The sequence below is a fragment of the Fukomys damarensis genome, unplaced genomic scaffold (genome assembly GCF_012274545.1).
Source record: "Fukomys damarensis isolate Sample0158 unplaced genomic scaffold, DMR_v1.0_HiC HiC_scaffold_37, whole genome shotgun sequence".
NCBI lineage: Eukaryota > Metazoa > Chordata > Mammalia > Rodentia > Bathyergidae > Fukomys > Fukomys damarensis.
The window spans coordinates 52,585,267-52,602,862 of NW_022900949.1; the positions used below are offsets into that span (position 1 = coordinate 52,585,267).

Below are 17,596 nucleotides of genomic sequence, written 5' to 3' on the forward strand. Positions count from 1 at the left end.
TAATTTTTTTTTTTTTTTTTGCTATCAGGGATTGAACTCTGGCCTTTGTGCTTGTGAGGCAGGTGGTGGCACCACTGAGCTAAATCCCCAGCCCCAATGAATTTTGACACAGGCATGTAACCCATGTCGCTCCAACCCCTATCAACATATGGAACATTCCCTCTGCCCCAGAGCCCTGTGTTCCAACTCACTCAACTTTTTTGTCCCCCTCCCTTAAGCAACCACTTTTGTATGTTTTCCACCATGACTAGTTTGGCCTATTTTAGAATTTTTAAGTTATGAATGGAACCATGCCCTATAGTCTTCTGTATCTGGTTTCACTTAACACAATGCTTCTGAGATTCATCTATGTTGCTCTGTGAATCAGCAGTTAGCTCTTTTTTGCTGCTGAGTGGTAGTCCATTATTTGGCTATGCCAGCTTATTCTCCTACTGCTGAGTTACTCTTAAAAGTAAAGTTGATCACCAAGTCAAGGATGTACTACAGTTATTCCCTGGCATTGAAATCTGTTTGTTTTGTGGACAGAAGGAAGGAGTGAGTGTTATCAGTACAGTACTTCTTGGCCCATGAGAGAGTATGAAGAACATACACAGTACTTCACACTACTGTCACAGAAAAAAGATTGCAAAGCATAATGTTCCAGAGTAGAGACTCCCAAAGCATGATGGGATACAAGACAATTCTGGGTGAGAACTTAAAATTGTCAACAGACGATACATCTGTGTTTACGGATGTGGCCCACTGATGACCTGTAGCACTGGTTTCCCTACATGAGAGAGACACCAGTACAGTACACATTTGCCTTTTAAATAAATCTATTTACATGAAAAAACCCTTGATTTAAATAAAAGTATCAAACAAATACACAAGGGAGTAAAGATAAGGGCAAATCACAAGGCCTGGTGCAGATGTCTGAGATGTGGGAAGCATGAAAGCCATGGTCATCAGTCGTAGCTGCACATTAGAACCACCCAGGGAGCATTAACACTACCCCCGCCTTGCCCCACATCCCAAGCCTCCTGTGTAATTGGTCAAGGTACATCTGCAGAGCAATCATTTTTAAAAGCTCCCCAGGTGCTTCTAATGTGCAATATGGGGTGAAAAACACGTTTTAGAGTGTAGCGGTTTTCAAGGACCAGCAGCATCTCTTAGCACTTGTTAGAAAGATCAGGCTCCTAGGTCTTCAGACCTACTCAATGAGAAACTGAGGCTGGGGTCCAGCAATCAGGAGCTTAAAAAACCCTCCAGGTGGCACTGAGGATCTACTGCTCATGTCTTAGTGGGACAAGTCCTAAGTGCCATCTCCCAAGACTGCGCTGTCTACCATAATGGTACCATCCACGCAAGGTCCACCAGCTCTCCAATCTGGCCCAGTGAGATCCCACTCCTCCCTGGGACAGAGAGGGTGGGTATCAGGTGATGAGCAGCTGCTGGCTAATTACCAAGGGGATGACATCCTAAAGTCTGTTGTGTCTTAACCTCAATTAATCCACAATCCAGTCAATCAGCCTCCAGAAAATTGAGTGCTGACTATAATCTTATTTTCACCATGATTTTTGATTATCAGTGACCTCCTTCCACTCCATTAACCTTGTTAATTGAGAATTGACTATGCAGTTAAAATGAATGTTTCCTCCACTAACAGAGCTGTACCAGATTCATTTTAAAGTCCCTCACAGCTCAAAAAAATACGATGCATCTACGGACATATTGATCTGATACAATTCATTTCCCCAAGAATTTATGAAATTACCACTAAGAGGTCACTGGTTATGTGTTCATATGTCCCAAGGCTTATAGGAAAGAAATACTGTTTTAGTTGAAGGATAACACTGTACTCAGAGAGCCAGACCAGTATTTTGCAAAGCTTAGGCTCTTGGCTAGCATCTTTTAAAAGATGCTTTATGCAAGACTTCAGATTTTGCAAAGTCCTTGGCAATAATGTTACCTTAGAGTTAAGAGAACATAAAGGGAGAACTACACTCCAAGTGCTGTCCCTCTTCCCTGGCTGGCTTTTTTGATAAGGAAAAATACAATGTAAGAGTGAGATCAGGGAATCTGATTATCTGGTCCAATGCTATGTTTGAAAAATGAACTTTCATGTAAAACCAAAGAGATTAGAGATTACAGATCCACCCCTCCAAAAAAAAAAAAAACATGCTGAGGAATCTGAAATGACAAATGTAAAGCCTCTTAAGAAGTATGTACCATCAGAAAATGTCTGACAAAATACCACGGTCCTTCTTTTGTGTACCAATACAGCAAAGGAACATTGGCATGGCAGAGGAAGCCTGCTTGTTTGTGGAAAGATAGTCACACACCTTAAGGAAGCCTTCAATGGTCAGGCGTCAAAGAAGACTAACCAACTCTTTCTTATTTACTTGATTCAAGATGGGTTATAAATAGCTATTTTAGCCACTTTCCTCACCACTGGGACAAACAACATACCCGACACCTGCAATTTAAAGCAAGAGAGGTTTATTTTGGCTCATGTTGCAAGGCAGGATGGCAGAAGGGCTCAGAGGAGGACAGCTGCTCACAGCATGGTGGACTGGAAGCAGAGAGCAGGGTCGGGCAAGGGAGGGAGATACACCCTACCAGGTCCTGCCCCACTGATTGGACTCTTCTGATCAAGCCCTAACATCAAGTCAGCTAGTGCCCCACAACCCAATCATTTTCCAAACACAGGAGGCTTTGGGGACCACTTTAGATCTAGCCCCTAACAGCAGCTTGCAACAGCACCTGTGTGATGGAGGCCCTGGATCAGGGCTGGTGTCTGACATTCTCTTGGAGGCTGCCCCTCCGCCTCTGCTGCTAACCTGGCCCCACTGCCATCAAGGTGCCTCTTCCACCGCAGTCAAGTGACTTATTTATGTGTCTTCTCCTGGAGTGTAGGGCTGTGTCTACTTCAGCCTGAGTCAATCCTAAGGGCTCAGTGAGTATCTCTTTAAAAAAGTTTTTATTGTACAGGAAACATGGGATGCTGAGGCAGGAAGATTATAAGTTTTGAGCCCAGACTGGGCAACTTAGTGAGACCCTGGGTCAAAATATCTCAGTGTGAAGGCCCTAGATTCAATCCTCAGGACTGGGCCTTTTTATTATGAAAAATTATATGCAGAAAAGTAGAGGAAGCAGTTCAGTGTACTATCACATAACCAGCCCCCAAACTCTTCGTGATGATTTCATATTTAGTGGTTTCCATATTTAATTCACCTTTTTCCCTACTGAAATATTTAAGGTGCTTTATAAACACTATGACATTTTTGTTTCTAAATACTTTAAAAATAAAGGACACTTCCTAAAAGAAGCACACTTTCTTACTTCTCCACAATATCATAATCACACCTGAAAAATGAACAAAAATTAACAAAAATACCTTACTATCAACCAACAGCAGTTCAGTGTTAGTGTATATCTTTTGAAACATAAAGCATAGATACCATTATGGTAACTGAAAGTAAATGTCCTTTGTGAATGATCCCACAAGGTCCCTAAGAAGCAAGTGTGCTGTATCTGGGGACTCCACTATTCCCAGAGGGGCAAGAGGCTGGGATGAAACATTTCCAGAAGTGGAGGCCTCCTTCTGGACAGTTGGGGAATTAACTCCTATGGACCAGTGTCCATGTCAGTATAGACAGTTGCTGTTACTTTTTCCACAGCTGCAACCAGTTTTGACCAGGAGGCTGCATGTAGAGTCAGATGACAAGCTCACCAAGGTTCTATGACTGACACTAGGGGCTGGTGATGATAATCTTCATAGCGGGGAGGGTAAGGATCAGTTTGAAACTCAAGGTCAGAGAGGCCTTCATCCTACCAGATCCCCAAGGGAGGACTCTACCTGATGAGAGGTCATAGAGTGAGCCCTGCCTCGCTGTGCTGTAAAACAGGGATGTGTGGGATGAAAGTGCTCAAGAAGCAGAGGAAGAAGGCCTCACTCATTCTGCAGCACAGGGATTCCCACACAACTGGGCCATCTAGAGTCTCCTACTGGCCACTTACTCCCCAAAGGCACCAGCTTTGGGTCTTCTAAGACACTTGCCCATAAGCTACTCTCCCTTCTCTCTATGTTAATGACCACCACTGTCCACCATGACTCTCACTGTTCACCATTAAGGTTGCATCTGTTAAGCATCAACTCCTCAACAGTATCTCTGTTGGGTACTTTTGAGACATTACCTTCCTGACTCTAAACTCTAAACTTTTGAGGTACACATGATTATTTCCCTTCAGAGGTATTATAGTTTGCTATGGCTGTTGTAATAAATTGTCCAAACCTAGTAGTTTGCAACAATACATATTTATCAATTTATAGTTTTCCAAGTCAGAAGTCCAAAAAGGATTATAACCAAGGTGACGACAGTGCTGCATTCCTTTCTGGAGGCTCTAGGGAAGAGCCTGTTTCTTGGCTTGGGTCCCCTCTACCTTCCAAGTCAGCAGTGACCCATCTAGTCTTTCCCGCACTGCATTTCTCAGACAACTCTCTTTCCTTCCTCTTTCACTTACAAAGAACCTGGTGATTAGAGGGGCCATCTGGGTGATCCAGGAACCAAACCTTATCTTGAAGTCAGATGATTAGCAACCTCAATTTCATGTGCAACCTTAAGTTCCTCATTCCATGTAACATCAGGGGTTCAGATTGGGACATTTTGGGGAGGGTCATTATTCTGTCTACTGCAACAGGTGAGGAAACCAAAGCACAGAGAGGTAATGGAATTTACTCAAAGTCACACAGCTATTAAGTAGTACTAGCCTCCAAATCAGCACAAGAATTTCAAACCCAATTTGTCTGTTAATTCCTCGTGTGACCTTGCAACACTCACTTAACTCCTCTGGCCTCAGCTTCCTCCCTTATAAAACAAAAAAGCTTTCTAACTGGTGTCTAAGATTTCCAGCAACCAACTCATGACTGGGTATCTGGGCTTCCCCCTAATTACATATATAGACCAGAATGTCCAAGGCCCTACTAAGCCCTTGCCAGGTCTGACCACACTGACCCAGGCTCAAATACTGCCCACAAAAGGGGGAGATGCAGGCATCTCCCTCTTCCCAGCTGGGAGAATTTTGTCCTGGGAACCCCATGGAGATATGGATTCAAAGGCCCTTTGTTCCCCCACTGCTCCCATGCCTTCCTCATACCCAGCACATCACACAGATCTAAAGTTAGGTGCTGTGTGTGTTCCTGCCAATCCTCAGCTCAGAGGAAAGTAAAGATTAAGGCTTCTCTGAACAGTCACAAGAAAAACAGAGTGAGAAAATCCATCAGTAAACAAAGAGGTATGCAAAGGCTTGCTTGTCAAGAATTTTCATACCAAGGTAGAAAAAAAAAAAAAAAAAGCTCCTTTTCTCTTTTTAATGTACTTAAAAAAAACCACTTTTTATTGAGAAATTTTCAAACATATGTAAAAATAGAGATTAACATAATGCATGTTTTCTTAACTCCAGGCCCACCCTCCTCTACTGAGGAACTTGTCAGTCTGAAATTCAAAATTTGAGTCACCAACCTAGGTGGGCAGCTCTACTGTGCCAGTCCTGCCTCCTTTCGTTGTGAAAATTCTTTCACTACTCCTGCTTGTGATTCTGGACGTTGTGGCAATCACAATGGCTTGGCAACGTCCACTTCAAGTAGCAAAGCTGATTGGTCCAGAGATGGACACATGATCTCTGCAGGTCAAATTGTAGCTTCTTGTCAAACCAGATCCTGGACAAAGAGTGTTTTCTGAGATCAGGAGCCACAAACTCCACATGAGCCTGGAGCTGCCATCTTCCCCAGTTTAGAAAACAAAGCCAACATAGTGTATGATGGGGGACCATGGCAAGAGGTATTCTTCAGTTCCCCACAATACTGTCTCCCACCCACAGGCTCTTGAGAAGAGCTGAAAGCCAGAGGTAGGGAGATTTCTATATCATTGGAGCACCTGGAGCCAGCTGAGCCTGATATCCAGAAGCTTTTTCTTATAACAAAAGCCACATTCTTAGTTTGTTAACATAGTTTAGCTGCTGTATGTCTTACAACAGAAAGAATTCTAAACATACACCATCCCAGAAATCCTTCTTAAAATACAACTACAAATCTTGCTTTTGAATATGAGTTTAGATTTCTTACTTTAACAAAAATAATCTATGTTCCTTAAACAATATATTTCCTAACAGAAACAGTAAAAGTATGTGATTTAAAACTACCTCCTCAAGAACTGAAAAAATCAATTTTTTCATCAGGGTTTTCATCAGGACAGCAGTTCATCAGTGGTATCTGAGGATGTGTGATGACCACCGTCCACTGTCCCCTACCACACAGCCCTGCGGGTTCTATTCTGAATAGGACAAGCTGTCAGAGTCATCCCAGGGAGACCTGGGAGCCTGCACAAACACTTGCCTTTGGGTTCCATCCTCCCAGCCAGTTTCAAGGACAAACTGAGGAAGAAACCATACCTGATGTGGAAACTGCCACTCAGAGTCCACTAGAGGAGGCAGAATATGGGCCAGCCAGCCACCTGTACTCCTTTACCTCTCTGCTTCTCTTTCCTTCTCCTTGCCAAGACCTCGTCTTACACTATGGACACAGCTCCCTGGGCTGAGCAGTGTGGAAATGGGCTGTTGCAGCCTTGGTTGTGACCTCTAGGAGCCCGTGTCTGGTGGGAAGAGGCCTGGGAAACAGCGTGCTAGAAGGAAATGCAGCAAAGAGGATGCCCATGCTGGGCTGGGCTTTTGAGAGAGGCTTGCTTCCTCATGTACTGTTTCATGTGAAGGAGGGCACGTGCGTGTCAGTCACTGCAGCATTGTCTATACCCATGAAGGGCTGGAAGCAGCTGGGTGCCCACCCGGAGAAAACTGACAAAATAAGCCAAGGCAAAGCTGTACCATAGAGTGCTATGCAAGAAGGTTGGCAGAGGACCAGAGACAGGGAGACAGGGAGGAAGTGAGAGAAGGTAAGGGCAAGGAGAAGAGAAGAATAAAGGGGCAGCATGAGAGACTCCTTATGTAGTTATAAGGAAACCCTTACCAGAAAAACTGTTAAGTGAAAACAAAGCAAAAGCAGAACAATGAGCACAGGATACTAAACGAATGTTAACTCTCAAAGTATATACAAAAAGAAACCAATGATTTTATGAGGCAGTAGCAGTAGAAGATGGGAACGAATATTTTTAAAATAAATATTTTCATTGTATATGTTTATATTTATTTATTTTTTCTTAACTTCCTTATGCTGTAAGTTTATTAGCTGTTCCAAAAAAGTAAAAACAAAACAACAAAAACACAAACCAGAAACCTTCAGTGCATTTAAGTTAGTTCTCTCAGACATGGCAGGGGCTGTGGGAAGAGGTATTTTCCAATACCCCACAATACTGTCTCCCATCCACACACTGCTCTTCTTACATGGTGAAAATGACATGCCACCTATGAGCTGGGTCTACGTCCCTTTCCTTAAAGCTAGGCAAGTCGGTAAATATAGCAGAAGTGATGGTATGAGAGTTATGAGGGTAAGTCACAGGAGGTGAGCCAGCTTCTGATTGGTCCTTCTGGGATGTGTATTCACAGAGCCCAGCTGCCATAGTGGGAAGAGATCCAGGCCACAGGAAAAGGCATGTCAGCCAACATCCAGGCTGAGCTCATCCTGAATATATGAGAGATAATAATGAAAAGATTCTTAAAAGATTAATAGAGATTTTAAAATCTTATCAAAAGACTGATATAAATGTTGTTTTGTTTTAAGCTTCTGAGTTTCAAGGAGCAATTCTTGATTTTTATGCCTACTTTACATTTGACTTTCTAAGATGGCAACTTTCTGACAAGCTTATAACAACTATCCCTGATTCCAAGAAGGTAGCAGAAATAGCCTGATGGGGAAAGTGCTTAGTTGGCCTTAAGAATGAAGGAATAGTCTAAAACAAATATGAGGTGTCACTCCGGATATCTCTGGAAGCCACAAGAGGAATTATGCTACAGGCTACCAGATAAGGAGGAGATCACAAGTTATCTACACAAAAGTAATAGCTAAAATCCAAAGTGTGGATGAAATCATCTGGGTGGAGTGATAGACAAGAGGAGGCCAAGAGAAGAATGTCCCCATTTTCCTTTGAAAATTCCTGCAATGCAGAGGGAGCAGGAAAAAAGAATCAATGAAGGAATGAATGGGAGGAGAGGAAAACCCAAGAAAGAATGGTTTAAAAGATGGGCGTGGTCAGCAGGATCACATGTTGAATAGAAAACACAAAAAATGCCTGCAAAGTTTGGTAATGTGGAGGTTACTCACGACGCATGGAAGAGCAGTCATCCTGGAGTGGTAGAAAAAATAATAAAAAATTCAATGTATTTCCATTAATACAAATGACTTCCATCTAACTTTAGAAGAAAGAGAATAGCACATAAATTTTAAGTTATTTGTTTAATCTCCTGAGCAAGAGGAAAGGAAGTCAAGAGGAAATGAAAAAAATCAGAACTCACAGGAAAAGAAAAAGGGAGACAAGCGTTGACAAATCGAGTAACTATCATCTGCACTACATGGAGTGGCTAAAAAGGCACAAGGTGATCAAACCAGCTGCCTCTTCAATTCATCCTTATTTTTCCTCTAGTGAAACTATGAAAACTTCTTTTGCTGACCATTCTCGATGACAATAGGGACAAGTCGAAAAGCTACAGGCTTCAAAGCCACCCGATGCACTGCAGCAGCAAAGCAGAGCACACTGCAGAGCAGGACACAGCTCTGCCATCAGTCAGTGGTATCTGCTGCACACACTGGGCAGGGGAACAGGGCGTGAAACAGAGGATTTGTCATTTCAGTCTTCATGGACTGCATCTCAGACCGCAATGTGAAGAGAAATGCTTTCATTTCTTTCGAATATCAGGATCTCCAAATCTTTCTATACAAACTCTAAAATGTCCATAACTCACAGCATGTGAACTATAGCCACTAAACCCTATTGAGTTTGCTATATGAACATTTTAAAACCATCTCTTGGAGTAAGACCTTCATTTGTGGTGGCAAAGTATTCGGACAAATTTAATAAATATATGAAGGCTGTTCCTAGAATCTGCATTATTCCTCAAATTGCTGCTGCTATTCCTCCTCTGTGCCTTGGGGAGGGGGACCCATGCAACTATAGGTGAATTAAGCTGAAATGTCAGCACAACCATATCCCATGTCTCAAGTGAGACGATATTTTGATGAAGAGCTTACTAAATCTTTAATTGGATATGGAGTGTTTCAGTATAAAGGCAATGACTACAAAACATTTATCCAGTGCCTAAAGCCATAACTACTGAAATTCTCTGCCGTCCTCTAGCATTAGTGTCCGTATAGTAAATCCAGTATTAATATTAAAACAGCACAAACATAAACAGTAGGTTGATTCAGATGATGCTAAATGCTTTTTCTTCATGAATTCTTTTAAAATCACCCCAATACACTAGAAATATAACATGAATAATTAAGCCCAAGACAAAGGGGCAGACATTGTCACAGCACAGCTAAATCGTATTATACTCCCAGACTCTCTTTTAAAGTGTTGGATCTCAAACTGTGCAGCTGTAGAACACTAGTGTTTGGTCACTTAAATCAAATATTGGCAGCCTAAGGGTAAAATGTTTCATAAAGTTTTCTCATGATTTTGGGAGGTTGTGCTATTTAATGCAGTCTTCAGTTTGGTGTAACCGGGTGTGTGATGCAGCACGTAATTATGAATTTAGCACCCTGGCAATGTCTATAGTGTTTAGGGAATAATGTTACAGTGCACACTGCCAGGGGTGTGCCCTGTGCCTCAGGCTTTGCCATTTTAGGGCAAATCAGCTTGGCTGCCAGCTGGGAGCAGCTGCACCTCTCTGCCCTGAGGCTTTACCTGGCTTCTGGAACCTGCAAGAGGAGCCAAGAACTAATTCCACCTAAGGAATGTTCAACTAATGACTGACAGGAAGAATGTGTATATACCCAGTCCTCAGCCCCTGAGAAGATGATTCTGGTGAGGCGGTTTTGAAGATGCTCGTGTAAGTAAGAAGCTTAATAGCACACCTCCTTGCTCATTCATCTACTTCTTGCTGGTGCTTCCTGAGACCCCCTCCTAGATAAACTACTTTAATTCAAAACCTTGTCTCAAATAAGGATGTGTCAAGACTTTCCAGTGTTTGGGCAAATGAATGAGGCTGACTTAGGACATACCATTGGCCAGGTCCTTGGCTTCAGCCAGCCTTAGACAGTAAAAGGAGACATGGACACAGGAGGAATTGGCAGTAAAATATCAGTATCCTGCTCCCGAGGTACAAGAGTACCAAAGCCTGCAGGACAAGAACACAGAAGGATGCAGGGTTGACCTGGCTGCTCCCGAGGTACAAGAGTACCAAAGCCTGCAGGACAAGAACACAGAAGGATGCAGGGTTGCCCTGGGCAATTGTTGACCTTTTGGTATGAGTGTGTGTGTGTGTGTGTGTGTGTGTGTGTGCGCACATGTTTGTGGTGTGTGCTGGAGGTACAAAGTGCTGAAACTTCATCAATGAGGAATCCAAAGGTGGCAAAGCCTCCCCACACCTTCTCCCATACCAGGGTGAGCAGCCATGGGATCAGAATATGACCCTGTACCACAGAGATGGAGGCAAGGAGCCAACCCTGCCTTAGATATTGTTGATTAAAAGATTTAATTCAGAATAAGGCCACAAATGTGGTGCCCTGAAAATAGCAAACAGCAGAATGATCATTATTTAACTTGGCTCATGTTAAGATTTTTAAAAAAAATTTATAGAAACAATAAAGCAATATAGAAAGTTTGAAATAACAAAACAAAACAAAACAAAGTATCCATAGTTGCTCAGTTCATATGCAACTCTTGTCCCTTTGGAGGGTTTTCTTGCAGACTGTTTTCCTGAGTACATTTTTAATGTAATGGCATCCTCCTCACTGTGTGTGTAAAGGTTTCCTATGTTACTAACCTTCACGTTTTTTAAACACTACATAATATTCCATCAATCTGATATGCTTGTATTTTCTTGTGTGCATTCAGGTCACATCTAAGTTTCCACCATTATAAGTAATGTTTTAAGTAACTTTATACAGTGGCTCTTTCCATTTTTCAGACTATTTACCCAAAGTGGAATCTGAGAAGCCAAGAAGTAGTATAATTTCAGTGACACCTAAAACAGGCAGCCCTTCTACTTTTATCATCCATGTCCTTTGATAACACAAAATAGAAAGTGGGCAACAGACACTATCATCCATTCTCTCACAAAGAAATACAAGAATGGCCAATGGCATCATAAATGTTTCATAGAAGAAAGCCAGATGGGGAATTAAAAGCAAAGCAGGCTTTGATACTAAGGACAGGGTCTGTGCAGTAAATGAATATTTTGGATCTTTAAAATGCACATTTGAAAGTCAATAATAATTTCCAGTTAAGACTCCTACATAAGAATTCACATAATAGCGTTCTGTCCTTAGGATCACCTGCTCAGAGAAACTTTCAGCCTTCCGAAGCCTTCTCTTTCTCTGCCTGCTGTGATTCCCTTACTGACACTGACATTCACTCTCCCCCATCTGCTGACCCCAAATTCAGGTTAGTGTGCATACATATTTTTATCATTCACCATCCTCCACCCCAAGCAAACTACTTGGCTAATGGCTGTGGCGAGGATGAAATCAGGCTGAATGAACACCACATTCTGCCACCCTCAGAGCAGTGTAACACAGGGAGGGACTAAAGTCAAGGCACTAAGCCCCAGAGGCCTGCCTCTAATATGCTGACTCCCTTCTGCGAGGCAGTCCCACCTCCCGCTTGGGCTTGGTCCTGCTCTAACATTTCATTTCTATAAGAGGAAGCAAGGGAGGGGGACTGATGGAGGCAGAAAGCAGGAAAAAGATTGGCTCTAATTTAAAACCATCTTAGGAGCTCTAAAAGAATTCCAGGTTGACTGATGGACACATTTACTCCTTGGAATCTTTTTCATAAATATCCACCACTTAACATGCACTTTCAAGAGGCATAAATACTGTCCCCATGTGTCAGCCTTTATGAAAGAGAGATTTCCAGAGCTGCTTCTTTGCTTCGTGGCTGTAACCACACCATTAGGAACTTATTAATGCTGAGTACAGCTTTCCCCACTGGTCTAGTCTCGCAGGTCGAATCCACCCCTCCAGAAGAATTTGGAGGCCTTTTCCATCTCTGTGTGGCCACGCAAGTGCAAGTCTTGCTCCTTCCTTTGCTCCTGGGAAGATGAAAGCTCACGTCTTCTAATATGCACTACACCTACAACCGGTGTGGACTGAAAGTGTATTTTGTCAATGCTCTGGGCAGATGAATAAAGTGGCTTGAATAACACCCAGGTGTGGTGGAAAATGTTTCCATGGTGGGAATGTTTAGGTCATATACCACTGCCTCTCTGTTCTCAGCAGTACTGAACAGGCTTGAAGGCAGGCATGGTATCCTCTGGAGAACTGCTGGCTCCTCACAAAGGACCGTGCTGCAATAGCTAGGTTCTGCCTAGTGAGGTGCACCCCCAGCTCACCTGCCCCAGCTGCATGAAAACTGGTGAGCCTGCCCTTCTGGACACCAGCTTTGTCCTTTTCTCCTCTCCCATTGCAGACGCTGGCCACCGCATGACTAACGCCATGCTGGACCTTCAGTCTGGTATCCAGGGAAATCAAGGAGATACAGGTAAACTCTTTCACTGGGAAGGCAGAGGGTTCCAGCCCTCACCCCACCAGATCCACCTTCAGGCAAGCAGGATGCCTGTCTGCTGCTGCCACCCAGGATGAGATGGATGACATTAATGAGCAGAGCACCCAGTGACGCAGTGTCCAAGAGATGCTCTGTAAAGTCTAAAGAGTCAAAAGAATTGGAGAATTAAAGCCATTCCCCTATTTGGAAGCAGAGGCACAATCATTTTCACAGTACACAGTCTCAGTAAGATTACTCTGATGGCATAGAACACAGTTTACCAGAATTTATGCAAGAAATGCCATACAAAACCTTTAAAGGTACAGGAATAAATGAATATAAAGCTGCAATCAACATTTATGGGTCCACGATATCTATACTGATATTAACTCTACCTGCCTCTCGCTTTTACACACTCACATGGCATGAAGGTTCCTCTGTGGTGACAATTAATTCAGTGTATGATCTGTTGCTGTATGATTAGGAGCTTCTGCCTCATGATATGTGTGGGCTCCAGGAGGATCGAGACTCTGTCACTCTGACTCCCATTTGAATCCCCAGGGCAGTGCCTGAAGTATCTGTCGAAGGAAGGAGGATAAAGGGAAGGAAAAAGTCAGAGAGAGAGAGAGAGAGAGAGAGAGAGAGAGAGGATGGAATGCCAGGCACAGTGCTGGGTACCAGCAATGGAAGTACTTGTGGTCCTCAGGGGAGGCGTTCAGTCCTGCTAGAGAGAGTCAAGCAGCAGAGGTGCCCCTGGAATGGTGGGAAGGCCATGGTGGGGAGGGAGAGGGCCTAGGAAGGCTTTATGGAACAGGCAGGGGCTCTACAGCTACCTTGAATTGCAGCTTTAGGAGCAGCTGTGGCCAGAGGCAGACGTAAGGCACTGATATGCAGGAGAAGCCTTCAGTGGGTAAGAAGAGGCCATGTGCAAAGACAGCACTCCTGAGTGGATGGAAAGGCGGCTCTGACTTCCAGAGGACACTGTCTCTTTGCATGCAAAACACTTTCACTCAACAACGCATTGCTTTAGAGAACTTTAGATTTCTTCAGGGCTAATTTCCCAGGTTCACACTAGCAATAGGATACCTTGCTATTCCTAATCTGTAAATAGACACACAGGTCTTGTGTGTGAGAGACAATGATGAGGGCTTCAGGAGTCCACTGTAGTTTGTTAAACACCATCACACAGAACTGCATGATGAAGATGGGGCAGGAACTGCTGCCCTGAGGCCTGCCCAGCCCACAGGGACCGGTCCATCTTTACTAGAGAACTATGATAAATGAGCAAAGAAAGACCCTGGTCAGGACAAGCCATTTTATTTAAGAGCTTCGAAGTCAGAAGTGGTTTAACATAGATGCATGGAAGATTTATCTAGATGATAAAATACCTGAACTTGAAAGGCACATAAATTATAATTTTGCATTTTTTTTTCCTTTTAAGAGTTCACATAGTCAAGTGCTTTAAGTAATGAATGAAATGTTCATGAAGTTGAGCACATTTCTCATGAGCTGTCTGATTTGTGTCTTCAGAGAACCTTAGGTGAGTGTGAGCTCAGGCCATCGTGCCTATGGTCGTTAGCATCCATCAGACAGGGGTGAGCAAGGAGAAGACTAACAAATATAATAAAAATACGAGAGCTACTATTCACCGAGCACTTTCCATACTATACAATGTGTGCTGAGGTCAGTGCTTCATATACTTACCTGTTTAATGATCCAAACAGCCTTATCCAATAGATACAATGAGTCCCATTTTACAGATGCAAAAATTCAGTTTAGAGAGCTTCTGTGATGTGTGGGAGGTCACACAGGCAATTATATCTGACAACTACCACACTGCAACATACATGAAAATGTCTGGTCCTTGGCAAATGCTTAAAAGCATTAGTTATCTCTGTCTTCATAAAAAAAATTTTAAAATTCACATTGATACTGTGGCAAATTTATAATTGATTTATTTTCATTTATTCATTTGTTCTACTGTTCATGTATTTTATGCATAGTACTCTGCTGGGTGCAAGGGTTACGAAACTGGGTTTCACTGCTCCTAGCCCATTGAGAGGGCCAGAAGCTGGCGTACTCATTTGCATTCTCAGGGGAGAGGCAGACCCCTGCAGGGGGCCTGTATCCTGCCGTAGGTTAAAGATACAGCCCCAAAGAGACAATTTTAGATTTCTTTCAACCCTAGTCACTGCTTCTTCCAACATTTGCTACTTTCTGAATTGAGTCTTCATAGACACTCAGACTACTGGGCCTTCTGACAGTGTGGCTGCCAGAAGCCCTTTATCATGCAGAACAGCCTTCTCATCCGGAGGCTGAGGCTTTCCAGTAAAACCACTTCAACTGATAATCCAACTTTCCCACTAATCACCCTGCACAGTGCTTCACATCCTTCCACCGTTCCCTGGCCCCTCATCTCCTTATGTTATCAATATTTGCCTGAAATAAGTAATAGGCAGCAGAAGCAGCATTACTAATTCTTACATGTTAGGCATGAGTGTATGTATTTTAGGTACTTATGAAAATCCCCATAATAATCTCTAAGGTAGGTACCATTCTTATTCCTATTTTAGTTTATTCAGAAGAAGCAGAAGGGAGAATTAACATTTCTTCAGGGCCAACTACATGTCAAGTATCTGCTAAGCTTGCCAAATTCTTACAACTCAGAGGCTGGGCGATCAGGTCTGTGACTACCAAGTTTCCCTTATCTCTGTGGTTGGACACTGCCATGGTTTGAGAGGAGAAACTGGCTGCACCAAGGCTCCCCTCCTGGCTCCCTCCAACACCCTCGGTTAACATCTGACTACTCTCCACAAACGGCGCCAGACTCCTCCCTCTGCTGTGTTCCCCCCAATGGCCCTCCCCGCTAATTGCATAGAGCAAATACTGAGTCTCCACCAATACCGTGAAAAGAACCACAGCAGACAGCGGGATCATTCGAGCCCATAAAATACACCTGTGACTGACAGGTGTTTTCTGCAGCCCCAAGTGCTCTCCCAAGTCCATGGGGTCTTAGGGTCTAAGGAACTTCAGACCAGCAGACTCGCTGCCTCTGGAGAGCCTTCTGCCAGCTTGAGAGGATGACTACAGGAGGCCAGAGTCACCCACTGTGAAGGGCAGGAAGACAATGATTCTCAGGGCAGCACCAGCCTGATGTTCTGAGGGGCTCATGCAGTTGGCAGGGTACCATTCCCAGCCAAGTCAGAGGGTCAGACCCTTTGCTCTGGTCCCACCACTCTGCAACTGCCACTTTATTCTCCCTGGTCCACCACACTTGGCGCCAGGGGGCTGGTGTCTGAGTTCTCTCTGAATCCTTGGGACAGTGGAAAGTGGACGCCAGTTAAACGTTTCCAGAATGAAGGACTAATCCAGTCCTCACCTCAGAGAACAGGCTGTTTGAGAGACTAGTTGGAGCCCCTCACTGGACAGAGAAAGGGCTCAGAAGAGGGGAAGGGAGGACTCAGAGGCAGGAACACTGAGGCCAGTCCAGGAACAGGAGAACTCCTTGCACAGCATCATTCCCTGGCTTCCTTGCTGCACCCGGGAACAGTGCTGTCCTCCTCGCTCAAGGCTGCTGTGCGAGTGGGCAGGCACGGTCCCACCATCCAGAGGAGGAAGTCGATGGCGGGGTACTAGCTCTCCCTGCAGGCCCTACTGACCCTTCTTCCCCAAACAAGCCACTTTCTCTCCCTACAAAATGTGCTTGCTCTGTTGTTCGCACCCTGGAATTCTTTGACTGACATCCTAGTTTTAGCACCAGTAGCCCTGATAACAGCTCTCCAGCACCCTGTTTTCTACCACCAAGGTGACAGCTTCAGCTGTCACACCTTTGTATGTGGACTTGACCTTGTGGCAGCACTGAGTGGCTCAAGATTTTTGTTGAATAGTTATTTTTAAGAGTTGAGTGCAGGCTGGGGGAGGTGGGATCCGAACCAAGTCTAATTAGGCGCAAGTGGGAATCACAGGGTAAGGGAGGTTAGGATGACACTTGCCTCAGCGACAAAGGGAGGCACGTAGAGATGGGGCGGAGCTGTTCTCAGGCGGCTGGGCCGCCACCTGTCGCCCAGAGCAGGCGCCTGGGTCTACACAGGGACGCGAGTCACGTGGGCCCAGGCGTCCAGCCCAAATCCAGGTCCTCGCAGGCGCCCAGGCGGGCAAAACCGGCCGAGTCGGGGAACTTCGTGGCGCTTACCTGAGCCTCACGGGGCTCCGCAGTGGCAGCGGGCGAATCTCTGGGGACGGCTGGGCCAAACCAGGGCTGTCACCTCAGCTCAAAGACCAGACAGAGACCAAGACGAGTATCGGTACACTGGGTCGCTTCCGGGCCGGGCCTGGTCCGTTCCGCCCCCAAGCTGGGGGTGGGGACCAAGGCGAATTTGACCTTGCGCTTCGCGGGCTCCCCGCTGGGGGCGGAGTCTGAGGAAACCGCTCTGAGCCCTGCCCCCTCGCCGTGGAGGTCCTAAGACCAGTCTCGCCCCGCCCCTTAGCCAAGCCCCGCCCAGTGGCCCCACCTCTTCCGCTCCTGCACTTTGAGTCCCAACCGGCGGGACCTTTTCTCCTGGTGTACACATTTGCTTTTTATCTATATTTTGTATTTCATTTGTTTCTTATTTTTATTTAATTTTACCTTATTTCTTAAAGATTTAATTTAAAAAATCAAAATAATGCATAAGCACTTACAGGCCCCCCTTCTTTGGGCCCATCCACAGGCCTTTTTGTCAGTTTAGCTCAGGTGGTCACCACTCGTCGCTAAAAAATAAGCTTACATAGCGATTTCTTGATTTATCTATTGACTTTCTGCCATGTTAGATGAGGATTTACTCTCTTACTGCGCCCCTACTTCCTTCTCCTGACAAATTTACACCTCTGTTCTCATACCCTGTCCTGGTGAGGCTGAGACCTCAAACCAGGAGTGCATGAAGGTTTTCTGGGGACTGACGCTTCTACAATTGTGGTGGGTG

General features: G+C 44.6%; 1 protein-coding gene across 3 annotated transcripts in view; it reads right to left on the reverse strand.

The window, feature by feature from the left end:
- Nmnat3 (nicotinamide nucleotide adenylyltransferase 3) overlaps positions 1-17,095 on the reverse strand; it is a 108,064-nt gene extending 90,969 nt beyond the window's left edge. For 2 of the 3 annotated variants that reach the window (XM_033759483.1, XM_010608215.1), the window contains exon 1: positions 16,828-17,094. The gene's annotated coding sequence lies outside the window, so the exon portion shown is untranslated. Of the gene's footprint in view, positions 1-13,055; positions 13,214-16,827 lie in introns of all 3 variants that reach the window. The other variant, XM_019205115.2, reaches the window with a different exon arrangement.
- Positions 17,096-17,596: the final 501 nt, after the last annotated feature.